Below are 21,694 nucleotides of genomic sequence, written 5' to 3' on the forward strand. Positions count from 1 at the left end.
ATACGTCAGATTATTGAATCATGGTGAGTCTTAATTAGAGAGATCTTGAGGAGTTAATGATTAAGAGCTGTACACAGAGAAGCCATATGTCTCAATGACAAAATGGAGAGAGGAGCCAGAGGACAAAGACAGCATCCAGAAAATTCAGATAGTGCTGATGCTACAGGCTGTCTGCTTTTAGAACCAAGAGAATATAAGACCTTGATGTGAAATCAAAATGGAACAAGTGGGTAAAATGCATTTATTTTAAGGAATACAGAATAACACAAGTGATACAAAAACAGGATGACTACTCATACTGCATGAAATACCTGGAATTTCCCTTCTTTTTGTCCTTGCCTCCTTCCTTTCTTTTTGCCTGTATACTTCTTGCAATTATTTAATTAGCAACTCATCACTAATATCAAATACATGATGCTTGCTATGAACTAATTTCATCTGTTGAAGTTCTATCACCCAAAGTGACTTTAGTTGGGAATGGGAACTCTGAAGAGATTAATTAAGATTAAAGGGGATCATAATGGTGGGGCTCCGATAGAATTAGAAGCGTGTCCCTCTGAGAAGAAACATCAGAGGGCTCTCCTCCAAACGCTGCAGCACACCTCAAAGACATTATGAGGTCACAGCAAGAAACCAGTCCTATGTGAACCAGGAAGCAGAACCCAAATATGCTGATGCCCAGATCCCAAGCTCCCTCTCTCCAAAAACAGTGAGGATATGAATTTGTCTTATTTTAACCATCTTATTTATGACATTTTGATTTGGATGCCTCAACCAATTGAGACAATATTTGTTTTGTCACGTATCCAAAACATGAAAGCTAAGAAAGGTAATTTTGAGTAGAAGACACCTTCTTTGAAATAAAATATCAAATTTGATATGCTTTTAAGCATTAGACTACATATATGTAACAATTTTAACATGATGTGTGCACAATATTAAATGAATAGAATACCCAGTATTATACCAAAACCACATCTAGAGTTTAGGAGAAAACTGAGGTTGAGAGTCCTAGTTAAAGTGGAAAGTTTCCATCCTCAAGGTTAAGTCAGGTGTGGCTTGGCTGGGGTGTAGGTGGATGACACAAGGTTTTCTCACACTTGGACAGGTCAGCCCTACTTCTTCTCAGGGATATCTGCAAGTGTAATATTCACCCAGACAGACAATATGATGGCCTAGGCAGTCATGTGTAAGGTGCTCTCTAAGGCTCAAGTCCAGCTTGGAACATTCAGAACTGGTTCATGCATATGGCTTCAGGAAACACTAGCAAATCATACATAAAGCGGCTACACAACCTTGCCTAAGCGACCCACGGATGATTAAAAATGACACTGAAACTTTTTCCCAGGCTTCTCTGAAATGATGATTCTTTGCAAGTGTCTTTATGATTCCCAAGCTAAAGACCAAGTGTTTCCTATGTAGCTGAGAAAGGTCTCTGAGAGCCACCTGCTCCTGGAAGTCTCTGGGTCTCTTAAATTGCTTGCTCATTGTTCCTCCTCACAGTACCCTTTACCTTAAAGTCTTGAGTGCTTTGCCTTGTAGGACTTAGTGATGCCTATTATCCAACTATATATATTCAGTGCAGTAGGTCATAGGATGGAGGTAGTCTTGACTAATTTCTGTAACTTTCTCAAGGCTATGATTTTTCATAAGTTATTTCCTTGAGATGATGCAATGCTTCACATTTCACAGTTTGGGAATGTATTGCACAGAGCACAGCTATCCCACCTTGCAAGTTTCTTGTGGTGATTTTCTTACCTATTTCATCTACAACAAAAATCTCTTTCCTCAAACGTTTATTTCTTACATGATGAAATTTTTCTGTTGACATTTAGTTTCTGCTATTTCTCAAACATGCCTTATTGCCATTGCGATTCTTTAATGAAAAACTTGCCCCATGTAACAAATCTACACAAAGATTTTTTTTTTTTGGACAGGCAGAGTTAGACAGTGAGAGAGAGAGAGAGAAAGGTCTTCCTTCTGTTGGTTCACCCCCCAAATGGCTGCTACAGCTGGCGCTGTGCCAATCTGAAGCCAGGAGCCAGGTGCTTCCTCCTGGTCTCCCATTTGGATGCAGGGCCCAAGCCTTTGGGCCATCCTCCACTGCCTTCCCAGGTCACAACAGAGAGCTGGCCTGGAAGAGGAGCAACCGAGACAGAATCCGGTGCCCGAACCAGGACTAAAACCTGGAGTGCCGGCACCGTAGGTGGGGGATTAGCTAAGCGATCCGTGGCGCCAGCCCAAAGATTTTTTTTTTTTTTAATTTTGTTACTAGAGCTTTCCTGGAGAGAGGATGGGTCTTTTCTGAAACCTGGTCATCCTAGCTCTATCTTCTCAGTAAAAAGAATAGATGATATAGCATCTGGTGATTCATGTTTGTGTAGTGATCTGAGGTACACATTGGTGGAAGAATCCACTGCACTTGTGCAGTAGAGACAATGTGTTCTTGAACATCCACGCAACAGTTCTGTAAAAGTGCGACAGTCTTTTTTCCATGGGTGCTTAAATTGCACATGTATTTTTCCTGAGGTGGAGATTTCACCCTTAATACATAAGCATAACTTATTTTGCCTCCTCACATCAGCTCTTCCTGCATGCTCTTCTAAGGAAGAATCATTGCTGTTGTCATTTTTCTGTAGAAATTATGAACAAAGTGTCAAAAAAGCCCAGGCACACTTCTACTTGAAGTACTTACTTCTAAATGACAATCCTGAAATATTAGTTCTCTCTGTTGTGCATATTAATCCCCAAATCAGAGTACAAGGGATGATTATTAAAGTCTAATAGTTTTATTTTATACATTGCATTATATCTTTTCTTTAATGTTTTGTTCAGTATTTCCTTTCAAGGTTGTAGCATTAAAGTATTTAGTTTAGTCCTATTTCAAAGGCCTCTTAGATACAAACATGTTCACTAAATATGAAGACAAGGACCCGGCACTGTGGCATAGCAGGTTAAACCATATGGGTGCCGGTTTGAGTACCAGCTACTCCACTTCCAATCCAGCTCTCTGCTATGGGCTGGGAAAGCAGTAGAAGATGGCCCCAGTCCGTGGGCCCCTGCACCTACCTGGGAGACCCAGAAGAAGCTCCTGGCTCCTGGCTTTGGATTGGCGCAGCTCCAGCTGTTGTGGCCAATTGGGGAGTGAACCAGCAGATGGAAGACTTTCTCGTGCTTGCTCTCTCTCTCTCTCTCTCTGACTCTCCTTCTCTCTCTGTGTAACTCTTTCAAATAAATAAATGAATCTTTAAAAAATATATAAATATATAAATAAATGTGAAGACAATATAAGATACAAAGTTTATTTTAAACCTTAAACAATGTTACATAGCGTGAATAATGGAAGGAAATGCTACTGGTGGAACTAGAATACATTTAGGACATGTTTCTTCTGTATAGGCTGCATATACAAACTTTGTCATACAGCTTGTTTGGCAAATGAAATGAAAAATGAAATACACCGTATGTATTTCTATATTCATACTCTATTGCTGTTTGAAAATTTACACATATTTATTGGCTCAAAACAAGGCAAATATTTGGCCCCATGATTTCCACAGGTCAAGAACATGTCACATGGGTCAACTCAGGAATACCAGAAACTGAGATCAATGTGCCCACTGTGCAAGCACATCTTAGCAGTTTTTCACTACATGCTCTTTCTGTCCAGATCACAGGATGGCAATAGAACTTGAAATCCAGTTCTCACAGCAGATCAGGATAAGTTATTGATTATTCAGTCTCTTTATGCTTGCTTGTTGTAACAACAAACAAACAAACAAAAAATGGAGCAACACTCAAAGCCACCTTTTTCAAGTTCACTGGGAGCTGAAATGAAAGTCTCAACAGATAAACAATATTCTATTTTAAGAATGCTATGCTTTTTCGGCTATTTTTCTCATCACATCGTCTGGCATTAAATAGCAACTAAAATGATTTAACTTTTTTTAATTTGTTTTTTGAACAGCTTAAATATTTCTGATTATTTCCAGTTCTGTGAAGCATTATCTTCCCTTACTGTTAAAACCACAGCAATGATGGATTAACTGTTGTTTAATAAAATAGTGTTGACAAATGCAGGCCATTAAATGGATATAAATATTTAAAGTTTCCAAATATAGCAAAAATAAGAAATAAATTATGTTATGGTAGGTAACAGGGTGGAAGAATGAGCGTACCTTTTGATATGTTATATATCTTGTTAAAAACAATATATGGAATATTTGCTATGTTGAATGAATGTGATGGTAGGAACAAGGGATAGAACAAAACAATTGTGGAAAATAAATGCTAGATGACTTAATTATGGAATAATTTATTTTCAGGCTATTTAAACTAGCAAAAGGAAGTAAGAGGAGATTGATAAGTTCATTAGACAATAACCCCTCAGCTGCCTTATTTGTAGTTGAAAAGAAAGATTAAAACAATGAAAAATGAATAAATTTTCATCATTACTGAGGAAGATAATGAGAAATATGAGATGAATTCATGGAAGAAAAATGGCAACACTGAATAATAGTAAGAATACATGTATGCTTGGATTTCATCACAATTATATGAATTGTAGTGATGAGTTCTTCCATTTGTGCTAGCTGAAAGCCTTCATATACTAGAAAATGTGTTGCTGGAAATATTTCTACAGAGACATTAACACATGTATACATTCTCTAACTTTTTTAAAGATGTATGTATTTATTTGAAAGTCAGAGTTACATATACAGAAGGAAAAACAGAGAAAGAGAGAGAGAGAGAGAGAGAAATAGAGAGAGAGAGAGAGAGAGAGAGGATCTTCTGTCTTTCTGTCTCCTGGTTCACTCCCCAGATCCCCAGATGTCCGCAACAGCTGGAGCTAGGCCAGGCTGCAGCCAGGAGCCAGCAACTTCTTCCAGGTCCCCCTTGTGGCCCAAGCACTTTGGTCATCTTCTGTTGCTTCTCTTCTGTTGTTACCAGGGAGCTGGACTGGAAGTGGAGCAGCCAGAACATGAACCAATGCCCATATGGGATGGCAGTGTGGCAGGCAGCATCTTTATCCACTGTGCTACAAAGCTGCCCCTTCTGTAACTTTCTTAAAGAAAATACATTTTACTTTAAAATTTGAGTTGTTGTAGTTCACTCAGATCATTTCTCTTTTGCTTTAAAGTAAGCATGCCATGTCATTCACTATTGAATAAGGCACCATTTATTTCTCAAAATTAAGTTCTGTTCTTTAAATCAACACAATAAAAGTAGTGCTACTTTGCATCAATCTGAACTAAACCTTCCTCTAATTTCAAGGGCCAGCTTTGGAGCCCCGTGGGTCAAGCCCCAGTTTCCAAAGCAAGAATCATATATCAGACTGCAAGTCTGAGTCCTGGCTGCTCCTCTTCTGACCCGGCTTCCTGTGAATGTGGCTGGTAAAGCAACAGAAGATGGTCCAGATATTTGGGCCCCTGATGCTCACATGAGAGACCCAGATGGAGCTCCTGGCTCCTGATTCAGTCGGGCCCAGACCTGACTGTTCCAGCCATTTGGGGGAGTATGCCAATACACAAAAATCTCCTTCTGTGTCTCTCCCTCCTTATCGCTGCCTTTCAAATGAACAAACAAACAAATAATGAAATAATCTTTTAAAAAATTTGCTATTACAAAGTAGAAATCACATGTGAAGACCATATTTCAAAGGGTAGGATGAAATCTACATAAGCAGAAAAGGAGTCACTTTTACCCCAGTACTGCTTAGAATTGGTGGCTCATGGGGATGATTAGAAGCCACCTCAATGTTTCTCAGTCTTTTTTGTATTTTCTACAGATGATGTATTGCATGATTGAACTCAGCATGGACAAACCCAAGGGTCCCACACATCGAGTAAGTCCCTGCGTAACTGGGTGCTACTGGTATTTTTCTTCTGTGTCAAATCTACAAGTTCCATTTCTGAAAGAAAAGTCTGTTTCAGAGAGGAAACTGAACTCGGGAGAACGTTGTGGCAAGTCCTGCAGTTTGTCCATTGTCCTTTCACCCCTGGCCTAGCCATAGCTCCCTTTCCTACTGGTATTAGGCTTGGCATATGCTTGTTTTGTTCAATGAGTATGAGATGAAGTTACAACCATAAGTTACCCGCTAAGAACTGAGGGGAACAAGTTTCTGCTGCTTCCCCCATAGCCTTGAAATTCACATGAGAAGACTTCTAACTGGGTGCCAAAGATTTATTTATTTAATAGGCAGAATGACAGAGAGAGGAGGGGATAGAGAGAGAGAGAGAGATTTTCCATCAGCCACATCACTCCCCAAATGGCTGCAATGGCTGGGACTTGGTCATGCTGAAGACAAAAGCCAGAAACTCCATCCAGGAGTCCCACATCGGTGGCAGGGACCCAAGAACTTGGGCCATCTTCTGCTGCCTTCCCAGGCATGTTTGCAGAAATCTAAATGGGAAGTGGGGCAGCTGGGACTCAAGCCTGCACTCTGATATGGCATGCCGGCATTGCAAGAGGCAGTTTAACCAGCTGCAATGCAATGCTGGCTCCTGCCAAATGCTCTTTGATCTCCATGGTAGAGAGATAAAAATGAGTGAAACTGAAACAGACCTAGAGACTAGGGCAGACTTATTCTAGCCACCGCACAGAACCATAAATAAGCACAATGTTTGTTTTTAAGACATTGACATTTTGTGTCTGCCTGTTATGCAGCCTTATCACATAGAAAAATAAAGCCAATGATTTATATTTGCCACTGCTCTCCTGGAACCCCGCTTTGATGACTCCAAAGCAACAGGTTACGGAGATACGTTAGTCTAGATACTAGTTTAGGTGACTGTCATCACAAATTACTATGATCCTAATGACTTGAAACAAAACCAATTCATTGCCTTAGGAGTCCAGCACTGGCTTCCCTGAGTTAAAATGAAGCTATCAATAGGAATGTTTTCCTTTCTAGATTTTCTCTGGAAGAATCTGCTGTCCCACCATTGCCAGCTGCCAGCGGGTGGTCCCCCCCTACCCCACTCCAGACACACACATACTCTTTAGCTCATGGCCTGGCCCCTGTTATTTCAATTTCAAACACAGTAACCAAGGGTCAAGTCCTTCTTACATTATATCTCTCAGAGCTGTGCTTCTGCAGCCTTGTTCCATTTTTAATAACTCTGGCCATCAGGTTGGGCCTGCTGATGTAGTCTGGTATAATCTCTCTATATTGAGGTCAGTTTAGCAGCAAATTTAACTGTATCTATAATAGCGTGTTCAGTTAATTCCATTTGTCATTTAAGTCATAGGTTGATTTAGTTTGCAAGGTATGCCATAATAAAGTAACATAAACCAGGTGTCTGAAGGCACAGAAATGCATTATATTATGCAAAATTTAAATAAATAAAAATTCAGATGTTTTTGTATGTAAATAAATTTGAATAGATAAATTCCAGAGGCCAGAGTCCAAGAAAAATGTGCCAGCAGGGATGTTCTTTATGAGGCAGGGAGGAAGGACCTGTTACGTTATTGTGCTATCACAGTACTCTCTCCCAGTTTCTGGCTGCCTCAGGTATTATTTGGCTTGTAGATTGCTATCATCCAGAGTTCCCAGGTTATCACTCCTCAACATATATCTCTGCAAAGAATCTGCTTTTTAAAGGATTCCAGTCATTTTGGTTAAAGGCTAACCTAGTGACCTTCTCTTAATTATCTGCAAAGATCCCATTTCCAAATAAAGTCACAATTGCAAGTACTGGGAGAAATTCAATTCAACCCCCAACGTCTATATACAGGTGTAATGTCCCAGTTAGGGTAACGGATGTCCACCGAGCATATTATACTCCTTGCTACATGAAAGGGTTCTGAGATAGAGGAAGTCTAGGAAAAAGTGTAGAAACTAGGTAGTTACAGGGAGCCCTCTTTATTACCGCCTATTGAATAAATTCGCCTTCATGCATCTCTGCCAGGAGGATTAAAGGAAGCTCAGCGTGCACATGAGTTTCCTGAAGCATTTCCATGATGGCATCTTCTTTGAGAACATGGTAACACTGGTATGGAAAAGTGAGATGTTCCAGGAAGAGAAATCTCAAAAAATACTTGCAAAATCTCCGGTTTTGTTTTATTATTTTTTATTATTTATGTAGCCCACATGCTAACTTTTTGTAACTTGTATTCAGTTTGTTGAATGTTATCAATGTAAGAATATTTTAATCTCATTGTGTTAGGAATAATTCAGCTCAATTTTCTTTACAAATTGCTAGTAGACTGCAAGACTCAAGAATAACACTCTTGCTTTCTTTACTTTTATTTTTTATTTATTTATTTATTTTTCTGACAGGCAGAGCTAGACAGTGGTGCATTGCACCGATCCAAAGCCAGGAGCAAATTTAACTGTATATATATTTAATGTTTCCACAAATGCTTGTTTTTTATTTTCCTCCTTTTCTTCATTTTCATCATTTTAAACCCTATAACTATGGTTCAAATGTTTATGTGAGATTAGTTTAGCATCAAAATTATTCTAAACAAAAATAGTACTACTAATTTATTCACCCATTCATGGTTTCCTGGGCTATGTGTCTGATAGGATACCACAGTCCAGGCTTAAAAGTTAAGTAAGGCATTATCTTTGTCTTAAAGATGTCAGCATCTAATATAAAGCAAGAAATGTGATAACAAAGAAATAACACTTTGATGTGATAAAGTGGTACAGGAATACAAAGGGAGGAACAGTTAACTACTCTGTGGAAGAACTCTGTGTTTGAAAGGTGAGTTAGCCAGTCAGACAAGGAGAGTAATTCCATTCCAGAGAATGAAAACAATGTGCAAAGACAAAAAAACATGAAAAATGACATGGGGTACAGGCCAGGGCAGGTAATTTGGGATGTTCAAATTACAGAGGGCAGGGTAGCAGAAAGGGAAGCAGGGACGTGGAGAACACACCAGAGTCGAGGGAATGCCAAGACATGGTTAGCACTGTTGAGAAATGTGCATGTTTGTTCCAAAATCACAGTCCAGTAATTGTCATTAAAGAACTGCATTTCTGTTGTGCACACGAAATGACAATGTGTTAACACTTAACTTCTGCAACAAGATACGAATTTGAAATCCATCCACTTGTCAGCCTTGGTGAATTGTAAAGTCATCATTGAGTCTGAACTTCTGAATAAACATGAGTTTTCTTGTATCAAGAATAATTAAATTACCAACATTTTCCCATCAAGTATGATTATTAATTGGATATGTTTTGCCATCATATATAAAAATGACATTCAACAAAATTGGCAACCTCCAAAGTTGCATACTTATGTTACAAGAAATGGGTATGATCTCATCATTTTGTTTGTTACTGGGAAGAGAATACCATAGCAATTTTGCCTCCCAAGCATCTTGGCCTTAATTCTATGAGCTGTTTTCCTTCTGCAGCACTAAACTTATCATCATTTCAGCAACCACATTGGTTCCCATAAACATCCTGATTCCCCAGCTCCCTAACCTACTTACTTTCAGCAATCATTTCTGCTCCCAAGCAGCTCCTCAGTCATTTGAAACATTAGTTATTCCCAGTAATAAAATTTTCCACCAACATTCTTGTGTCAAGTATCCCATTTCTGACCACCAACTTGTCTTTTCAGTTTACACCATTTTTACCCTAATGATTGGTGATTTCTTTCATGATTTCAGGGTTTATAGTAGTACTTCATGGGAGGAAGCAGGGTGAAATTATAGACATCAGATCTCCGGACCAGAAGTCTGGACTGCTTTTGGCTCCAAGTAATTTCTCATCAATCATCAGTATTTTATTTTTTTAAATGTATTATTCATAACAAAATACTCTTACATGCCACATTTTAAATAAAAGTATGTAGATACCAGTACCCTCAGTAACACAGTTGTCTGTTCCATTTCAGTTTAAAATACTCCAGGAGTTTCCATACTTAGTGACTCCTGTCCTTTGCTTCTTACTTTATTCAAATAGAGCTTTTATCCACACATTCCACTTAAAAAATCATTTTTAAAGTCAGAGGTAGGTCCATTTTTACCAATTCCATGTTCCCATCTTTAATCTGCATCTTTTGTTGTCAGCAGCATTTGTTATGATTAATTGTTCTTTTCTCCTGGGCTCCCATGTTTTGCTAGTTTCCTAGTGAAACCATTGCCATCTCATTTTCAATGAGTTTCTCTTCCAGAAACTCCACAATTGAGAGTTCCCCAGGAGTTACTCCCTGCCTGGCTCCTTCTCTTCGCCTTTGGAAATTATTCCTCACTCCCTAGGGGACAACATCTTTAATCATTGATCCCATTTAAATACCGGTCATTACCACATTTATTCCTGTAGTTTTACTTCTCCTCTGAGCTTTGGCCTCCTGTATAGAATTTCTTTCTGGATACTTAGAATCCTAAAGAGTAGTACAAAATTAATACGAACAAAACTGCAGAACTCCTGATTCACTGTCATCCCAGTTTCTCAGTCCCCAGTTTCTCCATGTCAATAGATGATACCACCAGATGATCAGCCTAAATTCTTGACTCGTTTGTTTATCTGATCTCTTTGCCCCTCATATGGAACACTTAGTTCTTAGTTGGCTTTATTAGCAAAAAATTCAGGGCACACATGGATTTATTCACATCTCACCAACTCCATCAACAACTAACCCAGCCCACTGCCATGTCTTATCACCATTGCTGCAACAGTTTCATAACTGGTCCCCTGAGTCCTACTACCGAGTTCACAGTAAATTATCTACATAGCAGCTGAAGGAAACTTTAATATTGCCTTATAACATTTTTGGTTAAAATCACCAAAGAGCTTCCCAATCCAATGTGGTTAGTCATCATCCCCCATAGCAAGTATAGTGTTATCCATTTTCTTGCCATCTTCCTCCAAACTATGCTGTAGTCCTGCTTCTTATACATCACCGCACATTGGAATTGCATGGAAATCTTTATAATCACTGACTTTATGGCAACAACTACAGGTAATCTGATGGAATCAATCTAAAGTGTGACCAGGGCTTCAAGAGTTTTAGAAGTTTCCCAGATATTTCAAAGATGCAATAAAGTGAGAACCACTACTCTATCCAAACACACGCCCACCTTCAGCGTTAGTAAACCCAACAAGCCTCAACTGACTGACAAGAACTCATAGTTTCCCCCGCCAATTTTCAGTCAAAACTTGAGTTGCTTCACTCAAAGGCTAGCAACATTCTGTCTGGGCATCAGTTCCTAATCAATGATTGACACCAGGGTAGCAAGGACAGTCCTTCTGCTTCAAGAAGGAACTGATTGTGTGGTGCAGTTTCTGTTACTGAGCTCCCCTGTGGAGTTGAACAGAGGCTAGTTTTCCCATCTCAAGAGCTCCCATCTCATACCCTGTGTCCAAGGAATCCAACCTGTTTATGGCACTCGCTCTTCTCTATGCCTGGGATACTCTTCCAAACATCACTGCATGGGTTTCTCTCTTGCTTTACTCAAATGCTTAAAATAACTTAAGAAATACATTTATTATTATTTAAATATAAAGTTTTTAACTCTTACAAACATTATTGTTTTATTTGATTCAAAGCACCTTATATTGTGTCTTACTATTAAATATGTATTTGATCATTTGGGTTTGTTACTGGAATGTAAGTTCCATGAAGACACTAAAGGCTTCCGTAATTGCTCAAGGCGTTGTCATCTCTATACTTTCAATGTGTCCTTAAAGCATGGTAATGGAGCAGCAAATGAATGAATCTGTTAAGCAAATTCAGGTTTGTTCTTAGGAAGGGCAGGAATCAATGAACTTGTCAATGATTGCACATTCTATGCTGGTATTTTGAGATTTCTTCAAAAGTTCTCTTAGTTTAGGCTGACTGAGCAATGACTGGGTTATATTCTACTGAGCAATCATAGCTATTCAATTTCATCATGAATGACTCAATCCTGTAATTAAAGAAGGCTTGCAGTAATGCATATAAATTCCATTTTGCTTTCCATAAGTTAGACATGATAACAGACAACAGGATACAAAGACTCATTGCATAGCAGGTCATAGTCTGATGAAGAAGAAACTGTGTATTCACAAATTTAAATTATATTGAAATGAATGTTAAGAAAAATTTAGGCAAGCCTGAAAATACTTTGCATATGGGGAAAGGAGGAGGAAGTTCCAGAGCAGTGAGAAACACAGAACCAAATACTCGAAGGTGTTGTGCAAATAAAGAATAAGAAGTCAAACTCATGATACCACGAAAAGCATGATAACCTCAGAGAGGCTTAATATTTTCAAAACCTAGGGTAAAATTACAGACCTGTCACCAAGTCAGACCATAAAGTGGGCATAGCTACAACACATTAAGGAATTTGGTTTTGTCTAGTGATTATGAATACCTAGGGTTTTTAGTATTATTTGTTACATTCCTTTTCCTAAAATGGCTGCTTTAGTGAATCCAGTGGGTGTGAGTTGTAGCTAAAACAGTAATATAAAAAGAAATAATGGTCCTTCTCTACTTCAGTTAAGAGTTTACAATGGTTTCAACTAAAAAATGGAACAGAGAGAAAATGATACATTAAAGAAGAATTGGGGAACACACGGATGTAACTTTGAAAGTATTTGAATGTGGATGAAAGGAAGCAATGAATTTCACAGATGGCCAAGTATATCCAGGTAACCTATTGTTTAATTTAAAAAAATTAAATATCAGAAAAGGCATTAAAGAAACCAATATAATACAATCAGTCATTCTCATTACACACTTTATGATGCTTGACCATATGCAGTCAAGCTAAGTGAAAGTCAAGCATTTTTGTCAATTTTGTCAAATCTCCAAAAATTTAATCTCTGCATTTTACTCATATCCTGGCCTTAAGGCTTAGGAATTTTGAGAACATATTTCTCTGATCTCCATGGTTTGTATTGTGGTTGTATACTAATATATGTAATTAGAGAAAGACTCTACATTCATCTTTTTGATAGCATTACGGAAGTTCAGGTCTTGAATACTTATTTTCCACATTTGTGCCTCTCTCAAAATGTAGTAATTTAGCGTTTTTCCAATCATAAATCTTTGCATTCTGATGTCTTGTTCTCATTACAGTTAGCATCTAGAAGGCTGATAACAGCTCCTCTTTCTCCAGTTTGGTGCCTGTAGCAACCAGAATGTGAGTCCCTGGAATGCTAATTACAAATGCATTGCAGTCAACCAAAAAATCAAAGAACTACTGAGGGTGACAAAATAACATATAATTTTGTTCCCCCTTGACCCATCAATATGCTTTGGTGAGATATACTTGTATAATAGTGATGCTATCATGATTACATTCAGTTACTTTAAGGATAGAAAAAAAAAACTTAAAAAATTTTATTATGAGCAGATACTAGTCTTGTTTATGAGATCCCTTTGACTCTTAGACCTATCAGAGCCATCAATTGTGAGCTGAAATTGGTCACTTGGACTAGTGAGATGGCATTGGTACATGCAACCTTGATGGGATTGAATTGGAATCTCCTGGCACATTTCTAACTCTACCATTTGGGACAAGTCTGATTGAGCATGTCCCAGATTGTATATCTCCTCCCTCTCTTATTCCCACTCTTATATTTAACAGGGATCACTTTTCAGTTAAATTTAAACACCTAAGAATAATTGTGTGTTAATTATAAAGTTCAACCAATAGTATTAAGTAGAACAAAAAAATAATAAAAGGGATAAAGCATTAAGTTGTTCCTCTATAGTCAGGACACAGGCTGATCAAGTCACTCTTTCTCATAGTGTCTATTTCATTTCAACAGGTTTCCTTTTTGGTGCTTGGTTAGTTGTCACCGATAAGGGAGAACATATGATATTTGTCCCTTTGGGACTGGCTTATTTCACTCAGCACGATGTTTTCCAGATTCCTCCATTCTGTTGCAAATGACCAGATGTCATTTTTTTAACTGTATAGAGTACATGTCCCATAATTTCTTTATCCAGTCTACTGTTGATGGGCATTTGGGTTTGTTCCAGGTATTAGCTATTATGAATTGAGCTGCAATAAACATTAATGTGCAGATGGCTTTTTTGTTTGCCAATTTAATTTCCTTTGAATAAATTCCAAGGAGTGGGATTTCTGGGATGTATGCCAGAGTTATATTCAGGTTTCTGAGGAATCTCCAGACTGACTTCCATAGTGGCTTAACCAGTTTGCATTCCCACCAACAGTGCATTAGTGTCCCTTTTTCCCCACATCCTCTCCAGCATCTGTTGTTGGTAGATTTCTGAATGTGAGCCATTCTAACCAGAGATGAAACCTCATTGTAATTTTGATTTGCATTTCCCTGATTGCTAGTGATCTTGAACATTTCTTCATGTGACTGTTGGACATTTGGATTTTCTCTTTTGAAAAATGTCTATTGAGGTCCTTGGCCCATCTCTTGAGTGGGTTGTTTGTTTTGTTGTTGTGGAGTTTCTTGATCTCTTTGTAGATTCTGGTTATCAACCCTTTATCTGTTGCATAATTTGCAAATATTTTTTTCCCATTTTGTCGGTTGCCTGTTCACTTTCCTGACTGTTTCTTTTGCAGCACAGAAACTTATCAATCTGATACAATCCCAAATGTTAATTTTGGCTTTGACATGGGAATCAGGATACATAGCAGACTCATAGAATGGCAGATGTCCTAAACAGCACTCTGGCCTCAGAAACAGCCCTTAAGGCATTCAGATCTGGCTAAAGAGCCGATGAGAGTATTTTAGGCATGGAAATCCAAGACACTCTGGGAAAAAAAAAAAAAAAACCTAAATGAAAGATCTCTGTGAGTGAGATCCCAGTGGAAAGAATGGGGCCATCAAAGAAGGAGGTACCTTTCTCTGAAGGGAAGAGAGAACTTCCACTTTGACTATGACCTTGTCTAAATAAGATCGAACTTGGTGAACACAAAAGGCTTCCATAGCCTTGGCAACTCATTACAAGAGCCTAGGGAGGTTACTGACACCATAAACAAGAGTGTCAATTTGTTAAGTCAACAACAGGAGTCACTGTGCACTTACTCCTCATGTAGGATCTCTGTCCTTAATGTGTTGTTCAATGTGAATTAATGCTATACTAGTACTCAAACAGTTTTTTACACTTTGTGTTTCTGTGTGGGTGCAAACTGATGAAATCTTTACTTAATATATACTAAATTGATCTGCTGTATATAAAGATAATTGAAAATGAATCTTGATGTGAATGGAATGGGAGAGGGAGCGGGAGTTGGGAGGGTTGTGGGCGGGAGGGAAGCTATGGGGGGGGGGAAAGCCATTGTAATCCACAAGCTGTACTTTGGATATTTATATTTGCTAAATAAAAGTTAAAAAATACAAAAAAGGACAAAAAATTTATTATGGTATATAGTTTTTTAACTGTTTAAAATATTTTATTTATTTATTTATTTATTTATTTACATTAAAGGCAAAGAGAGACAGAAAGACATAGAATGACTTTTGAGTGATAGTTAAAAGAATTGAAAGCACTTCTTTGTATATCAATACTTATAGCAGCATTAATCATGATAGCAGATATTGAAACAATCTCAGTACCTATTGACAGTTAACTGATGAAATGTGGTTTATATACTATATGGAATATAATTCAGTCTTAAAAAGGAAGGGAAAAGCTAATATATGGTATAATATATGCTCCCCAGCTACAACTGGAGGACATTATGCTAAGTGAAACCAGGCAGCCATCAAAAATCAAATACTATATGATTCCATGTATATAGATGTGCTTCGAGTAAAAAGAGTAGAGGTGAAAACAGGATGGAGAGAGAGGAAACAGGGAATGTATGAAAATTGTGTGCTTAAAGTTTGAGAAATTGACATACTGTTTCCCACATGGGCTGCTCCATTTACATTCCTACACCCAGTTCACAGGGATTCCAATTTCTCTATATTCCTGCCAACAATTGTGTATGTACAATTACTTTATAAGCAGTTTTTATCTACAGTCTCCCAGAGAGAAAGAATATGTATTTTTTTAAATAAAAAATTAACTTGTAATTTTGTTTGACAATTTCATGCTTACACATTCTTATCAGTCATAGCATTTTTTTTTTTTTGGCAAGAGAACATTGTGTATGTTTTAGTGGTCTCATGATCACCCTGGAGTTTGGTGGTTGGCTGGAAGAGAAGTAATCTGACTGAACATGTTAAACTCATGAGTGGGATTTATTACAGCAAATTGGACAGTACAGGAACTGTGGGGAAGAGGTAAACACAAGAGAAGGCAGGGTGGTTTATCACCAGATTCCAAGGTCTCCTGTTTGTAAGGACCACAAGGACTCACTTTTCCAGCAGATACATGCAGGAAATCACCTCCCAGATACACGATTCAGGTCTTGAGATCCATGCTCTTGTTCAATGGCCAATACTGGTGCAGACCCCAAGCCAGGCACCAGATGTACAAAGTGAATTTTCATGCCTCAACTTAAAAATCTATTCACTTGAATGACAAAGAGAATGAATGAGACAGATGGAGGTAGGGAGGGAAAGAGAGAGGGAGAGAGAGAACATGAGCTCCTCCACACTATTCATTTACCAAATCCCACTGTGGCTGTGGCTTGGCCTGGGCCAAAGCTTAGAGATGGGCATGCAATCCAGATCTTCCACGCAGCCACTTGAGTATCACCTGGTATCTCATAGGAAGCTAGAATCAGGAGTGGAGCCAAGACTCCAGCCCAGGCACACATATTTGGAATGCAGGTAACTCAAAGTAGCATCTTAGCCGGTAAGTCAAACGTGCTCCAAACATGTTCCCTTTAAACAACGGCAGTGTGGTACGTTTTCTCTCTTTGCCCTGACGTCACGGAGTAAAACCTTATCAGTGACTATGTGAACATCTGTGTTGTTTAGTTTTCAGACCAAGACCAATGGCCAATGCTTTGATTACAGGGAACTACAGTTACAATTGAACAATGCAGATGTGACTTGCTAATTTTTTTTTCTTTTAAGGGTATGAATAAACTTAAAAAATGATAAATGAATAGATTAGTATATAAGTTGATAAATTCAAGCAATCTATATTATACATAAACAACAGATTTTAATACATTGTTACCTGAATAAGAAATTTGTGGGGCCAGTGTTTTGGTGCAATGGGTTACACCACTGCCTGCTACACCAGCGTCCCACATGGGCATTGGGCTGAATCCCATCTACTTCACTTCTGATCTAGCTCCCTGCTAATGCTCCTGGGAAAGTAATGCAAGATGGCCCAATGCTTGGGCCCTTGGCACCCATGTAGAAAACCTGGCTTTTGGCTTGGGTTTGGCCCAGCCCCAGCTGTTGTGGCCATTTGGGGGGTGAAGCAGATGGAAGATTGGAAGATACTCTCTCTCTCTCTGCCCCCCCCAACATACAAATAAATGAATCTTTATAAAAGAGAAAGTTTGTATATGTCTGTGATTTGAATTTCATATGCAATCCTTTTGGAAAAAACTACTCCGTGAGCAGCCCAGAAAAGGAGAGCAGAAGCCAACCATCTTGTCTAAACTGTGCAAATGCTAGTCCTATTTATTTTATTTTACCAGAATTTTCTTTTTCCAGGGTACAATATTTTAAAGCAAATTCTTGACAGTGTTTTGAAAAAAGATCATTTTCAGAAAGCGATGTGTAATACAGAAGATTAAGTAATTTGAAAGAGTGAATCTTCTTTATCTATTGTTACACTAAAAATCACTCAGAAAATTTGCAGTTTAAAGTAACAATCCTTATCAGCTCACATTTTCTGGGGCTCGAGAACCCAAATGCACTCTGCCTCTGGAGCAAGGTCTTTCATGAGGTTGCAGCAAAGCAGTTGACTGGGGCTACAGTTTCATCTGAAGTCTTGATTGACAGGGAGAGATTGATGTCTAAATTGTATTAACCTGGGCGTTGCAGTCCTCATCCCTCATTACATGGTTCTCTCTACATGGTCTCTCCATAGGGCTACCTCACCACAAGGCAGATAGCCCTTGAGTGGGGCAGGAGTGAGAGAGAGGAAACCTCAATATAGATGCCTCAGTCGTTTTTATAGTCTGTTCTCACAAACTTGTCTTTGTATAACCTGTTCCCAGAAATGACATGCTATAGTCTATTGGTCAGAAGCAAATTGCAAAGCCCATATCATTTTCAAATAAAAGGGTTGTACAAGGGCAAGAATATCACAAATAGAGAACCTTGGGGAGCCTGGGAGAGGCTGCCGCACATGATACAGAGTCCCCATTCCAAAGTCAGCGTTTTTTAATCACGCGTTGCCTGCATGCTGGGGTGAAGTGGTCTACAGTATTACCAATGCCAGTATCTAAATTCTATGAGGAGCCTGAGCAGATAAAAAGTAGCTTCCAGAAAAAAAGTGATGCTAATTCATTACAGGCAGTTCACTGGGTAGCATTTTGGCCAGCTAGGGCATCCAGCTCTTCACTTACCACCCTATATTTTGGATTCCAGATCCTGAAGACCAGGTGACCTCAGATGTTGGACTTTGATTTTATCGCTTCAGAGGAGGATTAGAAAACACAGGTAATAAAAACGTCTGACAGCTAATATCTACCTAATTATAATTAGATTATGGAAGGAGAGTGTCTGCTATCCAATATCATACAAAGATAACGATGCAAGTTAAATGTGAATGTAAGGTAATTATATCTGATGACATAATTAAAAAGATCATTTAAGTCAGTAGTTCCCAGCTTAGATGTGAACATGGTAATTACTGAGAGTGCAACATTTTAAAACCCCAAAGACCTAATCCCACACAAATGCACTAAATCAGAATTTATGAGGTGGCCCTGTATGATGGATGAATTCATGGGTGATCTGAATGTGCAATTTCTGCTGCAAGTCCCTGAGCTGAATGTTGATCATATTAATATGGTTTGCATTGAAAGTCTTGACTCTCTGGTTGATGTTTGAACGAGGGGAAGAGAAGGTGTGTGCCTTGTCAGGTCAGTCCTACTTAGTGAGCCTTGGCGCTTAAGAAACATGGCGCATTATCCTTTAAATTGTGACTTCCTTCTCAACCTCCTGACACTCTAGATCTGCAGGGCTGAACTTTGAAGATCCCTCCACCATCCCGGCTGTGTGGTTGTTAAATTAGGTCAACTCCGACAAAGTCTCTTGTCCATCAGCCACATGAGCACCACATCCAGAAACCACAGAGCAAGAGAATGACATAGTAAGTTTAATCTTGGGGAGAATGTGTGAAAGTCAGGAAGGGTAGAACAAGGCATTTCAATTAACAGCCTGTTCCAGTATGTATGAGGCCAGAATGACCTAGCCTGAAGAGGGAACAATTACAGTTGTACTTACAACAGTCAGGGTGGCTTGGACAAGGGCAGCATTGTAAGAAATGGCAGAAACTGAAAAATTCCAAAAAAGGTTTTCACAGATTTGACATCACTGGTTAATTGATTAAAATGCAAGTGTGTGATAGAAAGAGAGGAATCACAAAAAAAAAATACCTAAAATTATATACAAGTCATTTAATGGAATATTTTGAATAAAAGATGGTATAGAGCAGAGTCAATCCACAATCTGTTTGTTCTTTAAATATTTGGGGTGTCTATTACCAATCCACATGCTACTGTCAGCTCCAGAATGCTGTTGTAAAAAAGGAGCCTCTAGATGTCCCATATCTGAAAATGTATGAAGAGTTCAGGATATAATAGAGGAACGACCATTCAAAACAGTGCAAAAATAGATGTAGACTACAGATACAGGGAACAGAAAACGCCCAGATAGGAGGGCGACCTGTTCTTTTTCATTGACACAAAACATTGCTACTTCTTTTCAATGATCTACAACACCTATGAACCATTTCCATTTAGGTATTTCTCTCTGTCCAAATCACCCTCCTCTTTCATTCTCCCTATCATGAATAGCATCCGTCTCTCTCCCTGGGTCATTTGGACATTGTTTTTCCTTGATCAGAGAAAACTCACTTTTGTTTTCAGATATCTGCATTAGCTCTTCCCGGTGCCTGGAATGTTCTCTCCCACGACCTCACACTCTAATGTCCCTCCAGCCCCCAACATCAAAGGTCATTTCTGTTAAAACTTAGGACACTCATTTTTAATTTGAATTTAACATTTTTTTCATCTATTTATTTTTGCTTATTTGTAAGACAGAGAGACAGACAGAAAGATACAAGCAGATGGACAAGAGATCAGTCTGTCGGTTCACTCCTCAATACCTGCAAAACCCAGGTTTCCATCAGGCCAAAAGTCAGGAGCTCAGAACTCAATCTGGTTCTTCCATGTGGGTGGCAGAAACCCAAAGACTTCAACCATCACCTGACGCCACCCAGGGTGTGGATCAGTAGGAGGCTGAAAGCAGAGGCAAGACTTGCACCCAAGCACCGTGATACAAGGTGCAGGCATCCCACGTGGTGTCTTAAACATTGCACCCAATCCTGTCTCCCACTTTCTCTTCCAATTCTTCCCCAATCTTTTTATTTTCCAACATCAAAATAGTTTCTAGTTCCTCTTCAATTTTAATTTATAGTAGCTGTTATTATGTACAGATTTGTCTGTAGGTCTTGAGTTTGATCACACAACATAGGTAAGAATGAATCAAAATTGTGAATGAAAACTACATCATTACTCGTGTCTCACTAGCCCAACAGAAGCCCTGTTGGCAAAGAGAGATTCTGAGATGACTGGAAGGCCATGCAAAGTCTCCTTAGTTGTACTGCCACCTCGTGTTGAAGGCATTACCGGGATTTGAAGTCACACCACAAAAGGTGTTAAACAATGACTGATGAATTTGCACATTGCACAGTTGTTCCTTGGAATAAACAGAATTTTCAATATTTGGCATAAGCTTTCATCTTTCCCTTTTATAAATAAATATTCAGTGATTTCAGAAGACTGTAATGAATTTTCTCTTGAGAGTTCACCTACACTTGTCATGAAAATGTTACCAATGTTATGGGAGTATTTTAATACAATTTAGGAAAGCACCATCTGAATGCCTTCCAATTTTTATTGCTGGAAAAAATCAAATTAATTGTATTTAAATCACTGTTGTCCAGTAGAAATACCAGTGTTGATGACAGGCTCTAGGTCATGACTGTATAACCTATAATTACCATCTACTTGTAACTAAAGAGCACTGCAAATGTTGACAGCAGGACAAAGAGACTGACATATTGTATTTTATTGTATTTTAGATATTTACAATTCAAATGTATGTAGTCATAGGTGATGAGTGCCTATCATATTTGAAAGTATAACTTTATATGTTTTAATAAGACAAAACTCTTCAGAAAGATATGCTTCTGTTTGTTATTATCACAATTTAATTTTGAGGGAATCTTAAGTGTTTTCTTTGAATTTCTATTCCACTCACAAAGTATCATGGGAAATTTATTTGATTTTAAGAGCTATTTTGAAATCTTAAATATAAGGCTTTTTAAATTGTTTTTGAAATAGCTGATATATAATGTTCTATATTATTTATATATACATAAATTTAAATTTGACAATATGTGTGATGATGTTAGAAATTTCTGATAGAAGTTACTGAGCATAAAGTGCAAGAAACGAACACATAACTGTAATAGTAAAGTAATAAATATAATAATAATTAGAAACACCTGACACTCGAAATTTACAACCTAAGTAAACCCAGAACTAAGTGAAATAAGAGCTTCTAAAGGTCTTTGTAAACAAATAAATTGGTTCTTGGGGAACAAGTAAAATATAAAATTAAGATAAGCCACAGAATTGCTTCCCTTATGTCCAGAGTAAGCCTTGGTTATTAAATCAT

The sequence above is a fragment of the Lepus europaeus genome, chromosome 9 (genome assembly GCF_033115175.1).
Source record: "Lepus europaeus isolate LE1 chromosome 9, mLepTim1.pri, whole genome shotgun sequence".
Taxonomy (NCBI): domain Eukaryota; kingdom Metazoa; phylum Chordata; class Mammalia; order Lagomorpha; family Leporidae; genus Lepus; species Lepus europaeus.